The 17,464-nt window shown below is 36.5% G+C and overlaps 1 protein-coding gene across 21 annotated transcripts in view; it reads right to left on the reverse strand.

Moving 5' to 3' along the window:
* LOC141548335 (uncharacterized) overlaps positions 1 to 17,464 on the reverse strand; it is a 360,889-nt gene that overhangs the window by 125,020 nt on the left and 218,405 nt on the right. For 18 of the 21 annotated variants that reach the window (XR_012483902.1, XR_012483904.1, XR_012483903.1 and 15 more), the window contains 2 exons: positions 9,388 to 9,509; positions 8,574 to 8,636 (listed from right to left, as the gene is read on the reverse strand). The exons of 2 other annotated variants lie outside the window; for them this stretch is intronic. The gene's annotated coding sequence lies outside the window, so the exon portion shown is untranslated. The remainder of the gene's footprint in view (positions 1 to 8,573; positions 8,637 to 9,387; positions 9,510 to 17,464) is intronic. One more of the 21 variants, XM_074277125.1, reaches the window with a different exon arrangement.

Raw genomic sequence — 17,464 nt, forward strand, 5'->3', positions numbered from 1 at the left:
CAGTTTTTCCAAGCTTTTTCTGAAATCAGCCTGCTCTTCATTTGTTATAGAACAAATCATATTGCATTACATTCACGTACCGTAATTTAAGGAATCCTTCATCTTAAAAAGCTTAAATTCCATTGGAGGAAGAGCAGGGATGATATATATACAAAAACCTATTAGAAAATATACACAAGGCAATTTAGAAGGGGAGAGATAGAAATTGGTGACCACAATGGGCAGGGCCTGCAGCACTTAATCCCATTACTTAACTTCTCTTGGAAAGGTCATATTTGAAAGAATGCAGATTTTTAACTGTAGAACTTTTGCCTTTTTAAGGACTGAATTTCTTCTTTATATTTACTTCAAAGCAGAGCTTTCTCCCTAGTTTTATCAGCCTAAATTATTAACAAGTAGTATTTCAGGGAGAGCACTAGACTAAGTGTCACCAAAGAGCTGAATTCAAATCAGTCTCTGACACTTATCAGCTGTGAGTCTGGGCAGTTCACTCACCTCCCTGAGAGGTGGTCTATTTAAAATAGAGATAATTACACCTTTAGTATTTATCTTTTGGAGTGTTTTGAGGCTGAAGAGAGGCACTATATGGAAAGGTCTTTAAAAACACTGAAGTCAGCACTGTATATTGTATCCCAAAAGTCTTAGTGCAATTTTAATCTTCCATTAAAGCTTAAACCTTTACCAAGACTTTTGGATCATTCTATACAATCGTTTCATTTGGTCATTTCGTTTTTGGTAGATTTTGGAAAGAAACAATTCAGGGCCAGTCACTACCCTGCTGTTGTTTATTATACTTAATGTTCTATTGATTACTGTACAGGTAGATGAAATGGATTTAAACTTTTTAAAATAATTTAATGAGCACTGAAATGCTCACTAATGAATGAATAAAATTTGAATTAATGAAATTAATGAAAATTAAAAGCTCATTTTCTGATGCATCTCCAAAGGCATCTTTGGGATAATTTCAGTTAGAGACAGGCTAGCAGTTATGATATACACTGTGACTTCTTCCCAGGCTGTACTTTCTTCTGTTAAGTCTCTATATTTGGGTGACATTTTCATTCCATGTGGTTTGGAGATTATAATTATTCAGTAAGGTGACAAATCTTAGATTCTTACGTTTTTTGTTTGTTTGTTTTTTGTTTGTTTTTTTCTGATTCAGTGTCTAGGCTGTTGTGGATAACATTTTGGTCTGCAGTGGTACAGACCCCAGTTGACTTTGTGAAATCTTAAAGATTTGGGGGATTTGTATTTGCAGTGTACAGCTTTGTTATCTGGGAGATGATAAAGGACAGCAAGTTTCTGCTATAGAATTCTAGTCTTTCTCTCCCTCTCTCCTTTCTTTCTGTGTCTCTCTCTTTGTGTACTGCCTCTTTCTCTGCTTCTCTTGGACAATATCTTTTCCTTTGTCTCACTGTCTGTCTCTGTCCCTTTATCTAAGCTCTCTTAGTTGCTCTCTCTTTCTCACTCACACTCACTCTTTCCTCCACCAGCAGCCCCACCACTCTCTCACTCCGTTTTCTATGTTTCTCTCTGTTCCTCTATCTCTGTTTTTCACTCGGACACTTTTTGGCTCTCTCACTGTCTCTTTGACATTCTCTTTTCCGGATTCTCTCTCTTGTGCTCACTCTAGCTTGCTATGTCTCTGACTTTGTCTCTCTCTTTCTCAAGCTCCAGCTCCCTCGCCCTCTATCTATCTCTCTATCTGTCTCCTATCTATCTATCTCTATATATTTGTCTGTTTTTCTGTGTCTCTTAATCTTTCTCTCTGTGTGGTTCTATCTCACTGGCTTTGTCTGTCTCTTTTATTTTTTATGTGTTGACTCTTCATCTCTTTCTCTCTCTATTTTTCTTCCTCTTTTTTTCAGTCTTTCTCTCTGTCTCTGTCTCTGTCTCTGTCTCTCTCTCTCTCTCACACACACACACACACACACACACACACACACACACACACACACACACACACACACTTTGTATTTTTCTCTCACTCTCTTTGTTTTTCTATCCCTGACCTTCTATTTCTCATTCTTTTCCTCACTCATACTCAACCTTTTCTTCTATCCCCCCTCTCTCCCTCCCTCCCCCTCTTTCTCTCCTTCCTTCCCTCCCTCATTGTTTTGGTCTCATTCTTGCAGACAAATAGACAGTCAGATGTACAGAGAAGAAAAGCCTGAAACGAGACAGAGAAAGAGAGAAAGAAATTGAGACAGAGAAAGAAAAGTGAGAAAAAGAGTGAGAGAGGAGGGAAGGAGGAAGGGAGGGAAGGAGGGGGGAAAGCATGAGAATAAGTGAAAAAGAGACAGAGAGAGCCAGAAAATAGAGAGAGAAAAACAGAAATATAGAGTCACTCAGGGAGAGAAACTAAAAGATATTGTCTGAAAAAAATAGAGAAAGAGGCAGAAAGAAAGATAGTTAAAGAGGAGGGAGAGAAAGTAGTAAAGAGAGAGAGAAATAAAGAGAAAAAGAACATGAAAGACACAGAAACAGATACAGAGAGATAAAATGATGAATAGACAGAGTTACATAGAATAGAAATAGAATGACAGAGAGAGACAGACATACAAAGAGACCGTGAGAGAAAAGATACTATCTGAGAAAAATATAGAAAGAGACAGAGAAAGAGAATGAATGCCAGAGCGAGGCAAAATGAGAGAGAAGGAGAAAAAGGAAGTGAAGAAAGTGCCAGAGGGAGAAAGAGAAAGCTAGACAGGAAGAGACAGTGAATAAGAGAAAAAGAAGCAGAGAGGGTCAGAGAAACTGAGAGAAATAGGAGAGAAAGAAAGCAACAGAGTCAGAGAGAAAGAGACAGACACAAAGAGACAGTCAGAGAGAGCGCCAGAGAGAGAGAGCTAGAATGAAAAGGAGAGGAAGGAAGGAGAATCAGAGAAAAGAGAGAGAGAAAGAGACAGACAGATGGACAGAGGTTCAGTGATCCAAGGCAATCCCGAAAGACTTTGAACAGAAAATGACATCTGCATCCAGAAAAAGACTTAAGGACACTGAATGAAAATCAACACATACTATGTTCACTTCTATTTCCTGTTTTTGGTTTTTTTTTTTTTTTTTTTTATTTCTCCCATGGTTTTTCCCTTTTGTTCTGATTTTTCTCTCCCAACATGATTCGTAAAGAAAAGTATATTAAAAATAAATAAACATACTATAAAAAAAGTAAAAGATTTAATAATTCCCCTAGACAGCAAGTAATTCAATACATGTTAAACATATGCAGTTTAAAACACAAGGATTTACATGGATGAATGCTGAAAACTATCTTTGCATATGTGGTAAAAATGAAAACAATTATTATTAAAAAAAAAAAAGAGAGAGATAGAGAGAGAGAGAGAGAGAGAGAGAGAGAGAGAGAGAGAGAGAGAGAGAGACATCAAGCCTCTGAAAACAGTCTCATGCAAGAGAGAATAGATGCACTTCAAGAAAGATCTATGTCCCTGGGCTGAAAGGGGGTGCTCATCCAAGATCCCAGAGTGTCCAGCATAGTCAGTGAGAGGGTCTTAATGACAGCAGATCAACAAGAGGCATCCTTGGTTCTGGGTCAGTAGGACAGCAGACCAGTGACACAGCCTCCAGTCCCAGGGTCAAGGGGCAAATTGCCAGCCAAGAAAGCCAGACTACAGCCTGGAGAGACCACATAGGACTCCTACCATGAGAAAACATCAAACACAAGGGGTTTCTGTGGTCAAAGTAGCACATGAATTTGGGGTAGTACTTCCTGTAGCCCAGTAGCAGAGTTTGAACTGAAGAGTCATAAAACTGGAAAAGAAGAAAAAGAAAGGAAGAAAGAAAAAGGAAGGAAGGAAGGAAGGAAGGAAGGAAGGAAGGAAGGAAGGAAGGAAGGAAGGAAGGAAGGAAGGAAGGAAGGAAGGAAGGAAGGAAGGGAAGATGGGAGGGAGGGAGGAAGGAAGGAAGGAAGGAAGGGAGGATGGGAGGATGGGAGGGAGGAAGAATACAAAACTACTGTGGTCACAGAAAATAGCAAAACAACTTAGAAGAAAACAAAACACTGACATAAGAAATCTCAAATGCTGATATGAAGTGAGCTCAAGCCCAAAGGGGATTCTTGGAAGCATTCATACAGAATTTCAAAAGGCAAATAAAAGATACAGAATAAATATTAGGAAAAGAGCCCAGAACTGTGCGAGCTAAGCAAGGAGTCAACGGGTTGGGAAAAGAACTGATTAAAGACAATAGTTTTACAAAAAATACAATCTCCAAAACTAATTTTTAAAAAATGAAAACACTGAGGAAATCAATTCTTTAAAGAACACAATTTGCAAAATGCAAAAAAAAAAAAAAAATACTGAAGAAAACAAAATATAGGAAGGCTAACTTTAAAAAAATCATACGTTAAAAACTAGAACAGGATAAATGAAACAATTTCTCTGTATGATGTCAAGAATCAGTAAAATAAAATGAAAATAAAGGAAAATAAAATAAAATATAAAATATAAGAAAAACGGCCAAACTGGAATATAGATGCATGAGAGAGCATTTTCAAATTATTGGTCTCCCTGAGAGTCAGGGACAAAACAAACAAACAAACATAGAGCTTGGATAGCATTCTTCAAGAGATCCTCAAGTATCACCAGGCTGATATAATGGCAGCAGAGGGCAAAATAATCATTAAAAGTGTCCATCTAGACCTCCAGAGTCACTTCCAGCTCTAAATAGTGATCCTGGCATCTTTTCCCACTCTATATCCAATGATCTTCTCTCACTTAATTCACTAAAACTAAGGAGGCCTCAGTTTCCATATCTGGACAATGAAGCTGACGATGTACATGGCATTCAGGGTACCATCTCTTTTTTAAGGTTTATGATGCAATGAGATTATAATTCACTTCAATAAATATTGATGGAACCAGTTCCCATATAACTGTTAGTATTGTGTCAGGTACCGGGACAAACAAGTTCTGCCCCTTCTAGTAACATACAACCTGAAAAGGCAGGCTGCAGATTAAAAGACATATAACAGGGGGAGTTCCAGCATTAATGAAATCAGCAATCCTCAAAGTATCAAAAAAGAGATTATGTCTATTTAAAAATTAAAATTACAAGACATGGTTCTTGCTCTCCACATTACAAAGGTGAAATGACACCCTAACTCTAACCCCTAAATGCCTCCCGACTCTAACCCTAAATTCGCGCCTTTAAGTTTCTATCAAATCACATGCTAGTGTTAAGATATATTCTAAATAAGTATAACGCCATCTTTGGCTCTTTATTTTGTAAATCTGAAAATGTCTTTTTCACAACTAGACTTTTTCATACTTAAACTCAATTATTTTTTTCTTTACTTGCAGAAACCTATTTAAATTTGTTGTGTTTGTTTCTTTGGACAGACCATTTTAAGTAATGTGTAACGCAGTATATTCTATAATCTGCAGTGTTTGGGTATTTTTGAGGTTAGGAACTATTTCCTAAAGTGAAATAAGTATATTGTCAAAATAATAAAGTTTTGTTAATTAAAAAAATCATTTAAAAGTAAATATTCTTCATTTAAAAAAATGTTCCTCTGTCACATACAGAAAGAGATCCCAGAAAGACAGCCTTAAGAAATCAGCATGATGATCTCAAAGAAAAAGTACTACAAGCTGCCAAGAAAGGAAAACATCAACTCAAGTATAGAGGAGCCACAGTCAGAGTGCTTATGGCAGCATCTGCAGTAAAGGGTGGGAGGCCCATATTCTCCAAGGCAAAAAACCTGGGTTTATTTACAACCAAGAATCCATTACCCAGAGACCCATCATCCTTCAGGGATGGAGAAAGAGCTTGAATGAACAAAGGGACGTTGATTCATTCCTCTTGAAAAGACCAGAACTAAACAGAAAAACTGATCTTCAAACAAGCGTAGAAAGAAAACAAAAGCATGGTATTTAAAGGAGAAACTGTTTCCATCCCCAGAGGAGAAAATGATATTTTTAGCTCTTTAAATCTCTTTTCTGAGGTCAGAAAGAGACACAGGGGCTGGCAGCAACAATATGATATGATGATCAATTCTGATGGACGTGGCTCTCTTCATTGAGATGATTCAGCCCATTTCCAATGGTCTTGTGATCAAAAGAGTCATCCACACCCAGAGAGAGGACGGTGGGAACTGAGAGTGGTTCACAGCATAGAATTCTCACTCTGTTTGTTGTTGTTTGCTTGCATTTTATTTTCTTCAACTTTTTGTTCTGGTTTGATTTGATTTTTCTTGTTCAGCAACATAATTGTATAAATGTGTATGCATATATTAGATTTAACATATATTTCTACCATGTTTAATATATATTGGGCTACTTGCCATCTAGAGGAGGGAAGTGGGAAACTGGAACACAAGGTTTTGCAAGGGCTAATGTTGAAAAATTATCCATACATATATTTTGAATAATAATAAAAAAATTTTAAGAAAAAATAGAAAAAAAGAAATTGCATCTGATGTGATAATATGAAAGAAAAAAAGCATTTATAGATTGAAAAAGGATTGTATTAGGAAAAGAAGAAAAGGGAGCTATGATGGGATAAATTAGATCCTATGGAGACTTACTAAAATCAAGAGAAAGAAGAGAAGAGGATCAGCTCCTCCAGTGTAACTGAGGCAACAAAAAAGGAAGAATATACATACTGGACATAAGTAGACCTGTTAGACCTCTTTTCCCTATCTCCAAGGCATCAGGGGCAGGGGCAGGAATGAGAAGACAATGGACACAGAAAAAGCATTTGACTCATTGCTTTGTTCCTCTTTGGCCTCAGAGGAAGGTAGGATGAACAAACAGCTCTCAGTCACCCAGAGAAGTGTAGCATGGCAGAGGGAAGCCGGAACTGCACTGAAGCTTTCCCAGTTTCCCTTGAAAACCACATGAAATCAAGACTCTGGGTCACCCACTATCACTAGTACTATTCAATATTGTATTTGAAATGTTAGTTTTAGCAATAAGAGACGACAAAGAAATTAAAGGAATTAGAGCAAGTAATGAGGAAAGAAAATTATGACATGAAACAAAATAATGTCATGAAGGTATACTCAGAGAATCAAATAAAAAACTATTACAAACTATTAACTTTAGCCAAGTTGCAGGATGCAAAATGAATCCATGTAAATTTTCAGCATTTCTATATGTCACCAACAAAGTCCAGCAGTAAGAAATACAAAGAGAAATCCTATTTAAAATAAAACAATACATAATATGTAAAATAAAATAAAATAATTGTAGATGATATAAAATATGTGAGATTTTACCTGCCAAACAAAATCCAGAAGTATAGGAACACAATTACAAAACACTTTCCACATAATAAAGTTAGGTCAAAACAATGGGAAAATTACCAAGTGCTCGTGGGTAGGACAAGCAAGTATAAGAAAAATGGCAATTCTCCCAAAATTAATCAACTTACTGAGTGCCATACCAACCAAACTAACAAGAAATTATGTTAAAGAGCTAGAAAAAATAAGAAAGCTCAGAACAAGAATTTCTAGGGAACTGATGAAAAAATTTCAAAGGAAGGTGGCCTAGCTGTGCCAGACCCAAAACTATATTATAAAACAGCAGTCATCAAATCCATTTGGTGCTGGCTAAGAAATAGAGAAGTTCACCAGTGGATTGGGTTAGGTTCACAAGACACATTAGCCAATGACTATAATAATCTAATGTTTAACGAACTCAGAGACCTCAGCTTCTGGGATATGAGTTCACTATTTAACACAAATTGCTTGGAAAATTGTAAAATAGTATGCCAGAAGCTTGTCCCTGACAAACACCTAATACACTATAGCAAGTTAAGCTTAAAATGGCTTCATGATTTACACCTAAAGGGTGATACTATAAGCAAATTAAGAAAATAAGCGATAGTTAACTTCTCCAATCGGTGTAGAAGGAAGAAATTTATGATCAAAGAAGAACAAGAGAACATTATAAAAGACAAAATGGATAATTTTGATTGTATTAAATTAAAAAGCATTTGTACAAACAAAACCAATGCACACAAAATTAGAATGGCAACAGAAAAACTGAGGGAAAATTGTATATCCAAGGGTTCTGATAACGGTCTCAATTCTCAAATATATAGAGAGAATTGATTCAAATTGATAAGAATACAAGCCATTCTCCAAGTGATGAATGGTCAAATGATATGAGCAGACCATTTTCTGATGAGGATATTAAAACCATTTCTAGTCATATGAAAAACTGCCCTAAATCTCTATGGATCAAAGAAATGCAAATTGAGACACCTCTGAGGTACCACTGCACCCCCTCAGATTGGCTAAGAAAACAAACAGTCCTACCCACTGCTTCCATGTTCCTTGCCTTTGGAAGAAGGAAGAGAAAACAGAACCCAGACAGTTGTTAACCTCCATGGGAATGTGGGGAGACAACCCTCCATTCTGCCATGCCTCCTTCACCCCCAAGCCTAGGATGAACTTGTATACAGCCCCTCCTGGCCACATCCTATGTGGAGAAGACCAGCAACAGCTTCTTCTTCCTCTTTTCCTTTTCCATTCTAAAACCTCTCCCCAAAAGGACCATTTCCCCTCCAGGTATTGTGAGACTGCAAACAAAACAGTAGATGCTTACCTCACACAAGAACTTGGGTTAGACTCCATTCAAACATGTCCACCTCTCCAAGGCTCCAGTAGACTAGAGAGAGAGAGAAAGGGAGTGGGGGGGGGGGGAAACCAATAGTGCGCTAATGAAGAGCAAGCAGTCTATCAAGAAAGCACAACTTGTGCAGGAGCCATTTAGCAAGGTACATGGTATTCATCTGTATCCTCCCCCAGTTTCACTGTACTCATTCTCTATGCTGTGCTAGGAACATCATGTTCACACCAGTTATTCCACAGCCATAAATAGAATGCACATTTTTTATAAAAATTTATTTATGAAAGGTAAAGTTACTCTCTTTCTCTTAAATTTTTTCAAAATCAGAACTGTCACTGCAAAACATAAAATCCTCATTTTACAATTAGTATACTTAATAAAGTATTTCTTCCTATCATAAACACAATCTCTTTTAGATTAGGAGGTTGAGAATGGAAGGGAGGGGAGCCAACAAAAATTATTTAAGCTTTAGGATCCTGGTTTCCAGTTCCTGAGAACATATTTCCACCATTCAGTTTCTTAATACAAAAATGTATATTTCGTGGGCAACAAATATTTTTAAGATCTGAAGGAAGCCAGGCTTGTATCGGATAGAACAACTGATTTAGAAGGTTTAGACGTGGGGGAATTAATTATACTTTTCAGAGAGGCAATAATTGAAAACAATGAAGCATAATGTCGGGACTAGCTCCCTGGAGGACCACAGGATCAGTCAGAGTCAGGATCAATCAAAATCCTTGGTCTTTAGGGGGAGAAGAGAAGGAGGCAGGAAAGCTGCCACTGGGCTTACCAAGGATGTATCCTGGCTTCTGGAGTCCAGAGTCTCTAGCCTCTCTCCTCCTCATCCTGCAGCCATGTGACCATGACCTCTCTCTCTCAGTCTTCCAATCGTTGCCTACTATTACCTCACCACTAAAAATTCAGCAAATGCCAACCATAAGGAGAGCCATCACATTACCATATCATCTAAGTATATGCTTATAGAGCCATTACCTCACAGCATAAAGATAATTAGCTATTTTATGTATGTATGTATGTATATATATATATATATATATATATATATATATATATATATATATATATATATATATACACACACACACACACACACACACACACACACACACCCCAGTACTCTGGTGTCTGATTCAATCACACCTTTTCAGAATTTTAACCCCCTACGATACACCTGCTGTGGGCAGCACACTAACCCCAAAGGACTCCTGGGAAACTGCCAATCCAGGATACCTGCAAGACTACTGCCTGATATGAACAAGACACCAAAAAGAAGGGATTATTGTATAAGGGCAACCAAGGCAACCTCTTGCTATAAGTAAGAAACCAAATAAAAAGGGCAATGGCAACCAGAGCTAGCCCCTGCTGTGGAAACCAGGGCTAACATCTTCTCTGGGCAGCACATCAAAGCAACTGGACTGCTGGGAATAGTCTCTACATAGTCTCAAAGGATTCTTAGAAGTTTCTTTTACTGGCTATAATCTGCATTCATGGGAGGAGATCCTGAAGATATCATACAATAAGGAAGGCACAGGTCCTTTTGCATAATCACATTTATTTCATGCACACATGTGCACACATCATCTTTGAAAGAGTCCTAGTTAAAAAGTCATCACTTGTGTTTGGGGACTCAGAGAAGAGTGTGGGCCATGAGAGTAGGCCTGGGTAAATACTGATTTAGTGTAAGTCTGTCCCGAACCGGCAGCTTCCAGTAGCACAGAGTGGGCCTGGAAAAGCTCTTTGTGAAAGATACATACAATGGAAAGGTCGCCAGGTGCCCTGGATCTAGAATGTACTGAGCCCAAGTACTCTGGGCAGTGACACATCATTATAAAAGTCACAAATGATCCAGTGGAAAACCTTGGTACATGGAGTAGTGTAGCAAATAAAAAGGGATCATGGAAAGCCCATCAATAGTGAGCGTTCACTGGACAAATAATACCACACTAAACATAGAAGGTGAGGAGAATTAGGAAAGCAGATGCACATAAGACAGCCTCGGCTTTCTAGGTACTAGCAATACTAACAATGATGACAACAAATATAAAATGGTACATATACCATTTTACCCCCATCATCTAATTTTTCCCTCAATCTATGATTATCAAGGTAAAGGGGATATGAAGAATTAAAAGAATTCCATGAGCTCCTAGTTCAATACACATTTGTGTCCATAAAAGTAAGACAGCTTCTGAACTCCATGCCTTCCTTTCTGGCTAGGTTTAACTGAATCAGCCTACCTTACCATAAGCTTCCAGTCAAATCCTGTTGAATCATGAGGCAAGTAGCCAGTGTGGGGAAGTGATCTACTCTCTTTCCCCCTGTACTTGCAAGCTCACTCTAGAGAAAAAACCATGAATGCTGGCTATGGACTAGAAACACCCCCTAGTTCCCATTTCTTTTCCTCCCACCATGTTTTAAACAGCTGTTCTTCCCCTGCCCCCCACCATTGCCGGAATGCTTCTGCCACCTCTACTTGTACAATCCCCAGTTTTTGTCAAGGTACACCTTGGCCACCACCCCTAAGATGAGGCCTTTCATACTTCTTTCTCTCTTGAAATTCCCTTACATCATGTGCTTTCTTACATGTGGACGTGTTGAATGCCCATCACAATCCCTGATCCAGGAGAATGTGATCCCTTTGAGGGAAGAGAATCGTTATTATTTTGATTTCATGTTCAAGAGCCTGGAACACACTGGGAGATAAATACAAGTTTGTCAACTTGAGTTAAACTGAAAGGTATCTATACTCAGAGATCTCATACAATTTTGCATCTGGCACTAAGCAAAACTACTAACTGGAGGGGGAGAAAAGGAAAAGAACTTCCCCACAAAAAGCTCCCAGTGAGCTTAATAAAATGTAATGCTAATTTACTCTAAAAGGAGGAAGGGATATGGATTGTTGTTTTCCTTCCCTTTTTTTCTTATAACACAATGGTGGTTGGGACTTTTAAAATTTTGCTGATGATTTTAATTTTTAGATCATAATCATTTCCAAATATTCTTTCTCCTTATTACAACTCAAGTCAAATGAACACAAAGAATGGGGAGATTAGAACACTGAGAACCTTGGAAGCCAGGGGATGGTGATAGAGAAATGTATACATTTGAATCCTTCAAAATATAAAAGGCAGGGTAATTTTTTTTACAACAACATTATCCCTTGTACTCACTTCTCTTCCGACTTTTCCCTTCCTTCCCTCCACCCCCTCCCCTAGATGGCAGGCAGTCTTAAACATGTTAAATATGTTATAGTATATCCTAGATACAATATATGTGTGTGCAGAACCGTACATTTCTTTTGCTGCACAGGAAGAATTGGATTCAGAAGGTAAAAATAACCTGAGAATGCAAACATTTCACACTCATTTCCCACTGTTCCTTCTCTGGGTATAGCTGATTCTGTCCATCATTGATCAAGTGTTAATGAATTAGATCTCTTTGTTGAAGATATCCACTTCCATCACAGTACATCCTCATACAGTATTGTTGTTGAAGTGTACAATGAGCACCTGCTTCTGCCCATTTCACTAGGCATCAGTTCATGTAAGTCTCTCCAGGCCTCTCTGTATTCATCCTACTGGTCATTTCTTACACAACAATAATATTCCATAACATTCATATACCACAATTTACCCAACCATTATCCAATTGATGGGAGTCCATTTATTTTCCAGTTTCTAGCCACCACAAAAAGGGCTGCCACAAACATTTTGGCACATGCAGGTCCCTTTCCCTTCTTTAGTATCTCTTTGTGTTATAAGCCCAGTAGTAACACTGTTGGATCAAAGGATAGGCACAGATCGATAACTTTTTGGACATAATTCCAGATGGCTCTCTAAAATGGTTGGATTCGTTCACAACTCCACCAACAATTCATCAGCGTCCCATTTTTCCCACATCCCTTTCAGCATTCATCATTATTTTTTCCTGTCATCTTAGCAAATCTGACAGGTGTGTAGTGGTATCTCAGAGTTATCTTAATTTGCATTTCTCTGGTCAATTTGGAACAGTCTTTCATATGAGTGGAAATAGTTTCAATTTCATCATCTGAAAATTGTTCATTGCCTTTGATCATTTATCAACTGGAGAATGGCTTGATTTCTTAAAGAGTCAATTCTCTATATATTTTGGAAATGAGGCCTTTATCTGAACCTTTAGTTATAAAAATGTTTTCCCAGTTTGTTGCTTCCCTTCCAATCTTGTTTGCATTAATTTTGCTTATACAAAGGCCTTTTAATTTGATATAATCAAAATTTTCTCTTTTGTGAGTAATAATGATCTGTAGTCCGTCTTAGGTAACAAAATCCTTGCTCCTCCACAAGTCTGAGAGGTAAACTACCTAGGTTCCTCTCATTTATTTATAATCTCATTCTTTATGCCTAAATCAAGGACCCATTTTGATCTTATCTTGGTGTATGGTGTTAAGTGTGGGTCCATGCCTAATTTCTGCCATACTAATTTCCAATTTTCCCATCAGTTTTTCTCAAATAATGAATTCTTATCCTAAAAGTTGGGATCTTTGGGTCTCTCAAACACTAGATTGCTATAGTTATTGACTATTTTGTTCTGTAAACCTAACTTATTCCACTGATCAACTAATCTAATTCTTAGGCAATACCAAATGGTTTTGGTGACCGCTGTTTTATAATATAATTTTAGATCAGGTACAGCTAGGCCATCTTCATATGATTTTCTTTCATTAATTCCCTTGAAATTCTCGACCTTTTGTTCTTCTATATGAACTTTGTTGTTATTTTTTCTAGGTCATTAAAATAGTTTCTTGGGAGTCTGATTGTTATAGCATTAAATAAGTAGATTAGTTTAGGGAGTATTGTCATCTTTATTATATTCACTCAGCCTTTCCTAGAGCATTTTATATTTTTCCATTTATTTAAATCTGACTTTATTTGTGTAAAAAGTGTTTTTTGTAATTTTGCTCATAAAATTCCTGACTTTCCTTTGGTAAATAAGATTCCCAAATATTTTATGATATTGAAAGTTATTTTGAATGGAATTTCTCTTTGAATCCCTTGCTGTTGGATTTTGTTGGTGATGTATAAAAATGCTGAGGATTTATGTGGATTTATTTTGTATCCTAAAACTTTGCTAAAGATATGAATTATTTCTAATAGCTTTTTAGTCGAATCTCTGGAATTCTCTATACCATCATATCATCTGCAAAGCGTGATAATTTGGTTTCCTCATTACCTACTCTAATTGCTTTAATCTCTTTCTTGACTCTTATTGCCAAGGCCAGTGTTTCTAATACAATATTGAACAGTACTAATGGTGATAGTGGAAAACCTTGTTTCACTCCTGATTTTACTGAGAATGGTTTGTTTATCCCCATTACATATGACACTTACTGATGGTTTTAAATAGATGCTCCTGACTATTTTAAGGAAAAGTCCATTTATTCCTATACTCTCGAGTGTTTTTATTAGGAATGGATGTTGTATTTTATCAAATGCTTTTTCTGCATCTACTAAGGCGATCATATGGTTTTTGCTAATTTGGTTATTGATATAGTCAATTATGCTAATAGTTTTCCAATGTTTAACCAGCCATGCATTCCTAGTATAAATCCTACTTGATCCTAGTGTATTATACTGGGAATGATATTCTGTAATCTTTTAGCTAATATTTTACTTTAGATTTTAGCATTAATATTCATTAGGGAGATTGGTCTACAATTTTCTTTCTCTTTTTTCAACCTACCTGGTTTAGGTATCAATACCATGTCTGTGTCATAAAAAGAATTTTGTAGGACTCCTTCAATCCCTATTTTTTCAAATAGTTTATATAGCATTGGAGTTAATTGTTCTTTAAATGTTTAGTAGAATTCACATGTAAATTCATCTGGTCCTGGAGATTTTTCCCCCAGTTGAGTAATAGCTTGTTCTAAGCTATTAATCAACTCCCCAGGAAAAAATCCCTAGGAAAAAAAGATATTAGCAAAAAGACTTCAGAAAATCCATCCCCAGGATAATACACTATGATCAAGTAGGATTCATACCAGGAATGCAGGGCTGGTTTAATATTAGGAAAACTATTAGTTTAATTGACCATATTAATAACCAAATTAATAAAAACCATATGATCATCTCAATAGATGCAGAAAAAGCATTTGACAAAATCCAACATCCATTCCTACTAAAAACTCTTGAGAGTATAGGAATAAATGGACTATTCCTTAGAATAATCAGGAGCATATATTTAAGACCGTCAGTAAGCATAATATGCAATAGAAATAAACTGCAACCTTTCCCAGTAAGATCAGGAGTGAAACAAGGTTGCCCACTATCACCATTACTATTCAATATAGTACTAGAAATGCTAGCCTCGGCAATAAGAGCCGAGAAAGAGATTCAAAGAATTAGAGTAGGAAATGAGGAAATCAAACTATCACTCTTTGCAGATGACATGATGGTATACTTAGAGAACCCCAAAGACTCTGCTAAAAAGCTATTAGAAATAATTCAGAATTTTAGCAAAGTGGCAGGATACAAAATAAATCCACATAAATCCTCAGCATTCTTATATATCACCAACAAAATGCAACAGCAAGAGATACAAAGAGAAATTCCATTCCAAACAAATGTTGAGAGTATAAAGTATTTGGGAATACAACTACCAGGAATAGTCAGGAATTATATGAGAAAAATTACAAAACACTTGCCACAAAAATAAAATCAGATTTAAATAATTGGAAAGACATTCAGTGCTCTTGGATAGGCCGAGCGAATATAATAAAGATGACAATACTCCCCAAACTAAGCTATTTATTTAGTGCTATACCAATCACACTCCCAAGAAACTATTTCAATGACCTAGAAAAAATAACAACAAAATTCATATGGAAGAATAAAAGGTCAAGAATTGCAAGAGAACTAATGAAAAAAAAGTCAGAGGAAGGTGGTCTAAGTGTACCTGATCTAAAGCTATATTATAAAGCAACAGTCACCAAAACCATTTGGTACTGGCTAAGAAATAGACCGGTAGATCAGTGGAACAGATTAGATACAAAGGACAAAAAAGGGTACATCTATAGCAATCTAATCTTTGACAAACCCAAAGATACCAACATTAGGGACAAAAATTCATTATTTGGAAAAAACTGTTGGGAAAACTGGAAATTAGTATGGCAGAAATTAGATATGGATCCACACTTAACACCATATACCAAGATAAGATCAAAATGGGTCCATGATTTAGGCATAAAGAATGAGATCATAAATAGATTAGAGAAAAAGAGAATAGTCTACCTCTCAGACCTGTGGAAGAGGAAGGAATTTATAACCAGAAGAGAACTAGAGATCATTATTGATCACAAAATAGAACATTTTGATTACATCAAAGTAAAAAGTTTCTGTACAAACAATACTAATGCAAACAAGATTAGAAGGGAAGTAACAAATTGGGAAAATGTTTTTAAAAGTAAAGGTTCTGACAAAGGTCTCATTTCCAAAATATATGGAAAACTGACCCTAATTTATAAGAAATCAAACCATTCTGCAATTGACAAATGGTCAAAGGATATGAACAGACAATTCTCAGATGATGAAATTGAAACTATTTCCACTCATATGAAAGAGTGTTCCAAATCACTACTGATCAGAGAAATGCAAATTAAGACAACTCTGAGATACCACTACACACCTGTCAGATTAGCTAAGATGACAGGAACAAATAATGATCAATGTTGGAAGGGATGTGGGAAAACTGGGACACTGATACATTGTTGGTGGAGTTGTGAAAGAATCCAGCCATTCTGGAGAGCAATTTGGAACTATGCCCAAAAAGTTATCAAACTGTGCATACCCTTTGACCCAGCATTGCTGTTATTGGGATTATATCCCAAAGAAATACTAAAGAGCAGAAAGGGACCTGTTTGTGCCAAAATGTTTGGCACATACAGCTCTTTTGTTGTAGCTAGAAACTGGAAGTTGAATGGATGCCCATCAATTGGAGAATGATTGGGTAAATTATGGTATATGAAGGTTAAGGAATATTATTGCTCTGTAAGAAATGACCAGCAGGAGGGATACAGAGAGGCTTGGAGAGACTTTCATCAACTGATGCTGAGTGAAAAGAACAGAACCAGAAGATCTCTGTACACTTCAATGCTGTATGAAGAGGTATTCTGATGGAAGTGGATATCTTCAACATAAAGAAGATCCAACTCACTTCCAGTTGATCAATGATGGACAGAAATAACTACACCCAGAGAAGGAACACTGGGAAGTGAATGTAAATTGTTAGCACTACTGTCTATCTACCCAGGTTACTTATACCTTCGGAAGCTAATACTTAATGTGCAACAAGAAAATGGTATTTACACACATATATTGTATCTAGGTTATATTGTAACACATGTAAAATGTATGGGATTACCTGTCATCTAGGGGAGGGAGTAGAGGGAGGGAGGGGATAATTTGGAAAAATTAATACAAGGGATAATATTATTAAAAAAAATTTAAAAAAAAAAAAAGAGGAGTCCAGTTCAGTCAAGTAATTGGTTATTGATTAAATTAATTCAACCTTTAAAAAAAAGAGTAATAGCTTGTTCTATTTCTCATTCTAAGATGGGACTGCTTAATCAATTTACTTCTTCCTCTGTGAATTTTGGCAACCTGTATTTTTGAAGGTATTCTTCCATTTCATTTAAGTTGTTGAATTTATTGGCATAAAGCTGAGCAAAGGAATTCCTAATTATTGCTCTAATTTCCTCTTCATTAGTGGCAAGTTCTCCCTTTTCATTTTTAAGACTAACAATTTGATTTTCCTCACACCAATTTTTAATCAGATTTACTAAGGGTTTATCTATTTTGTTGGTTTTTTCATAG

This window comes from Sminthopsis crassicaudata, chromosome X (assembly GCF_048593235.1).
Source record: "Sminthopsis crassicaudata isolate SCR6 chromosome X, ASM4859323v1, whole genome shotgun sequence".
Lineage (NCBI taxonomy): Eukaryota > Metazoa > Chordata > Mammalia > Dasyuromorphia > Dasyuridae > Sminthopsis > Sminthopsis crassicaudata.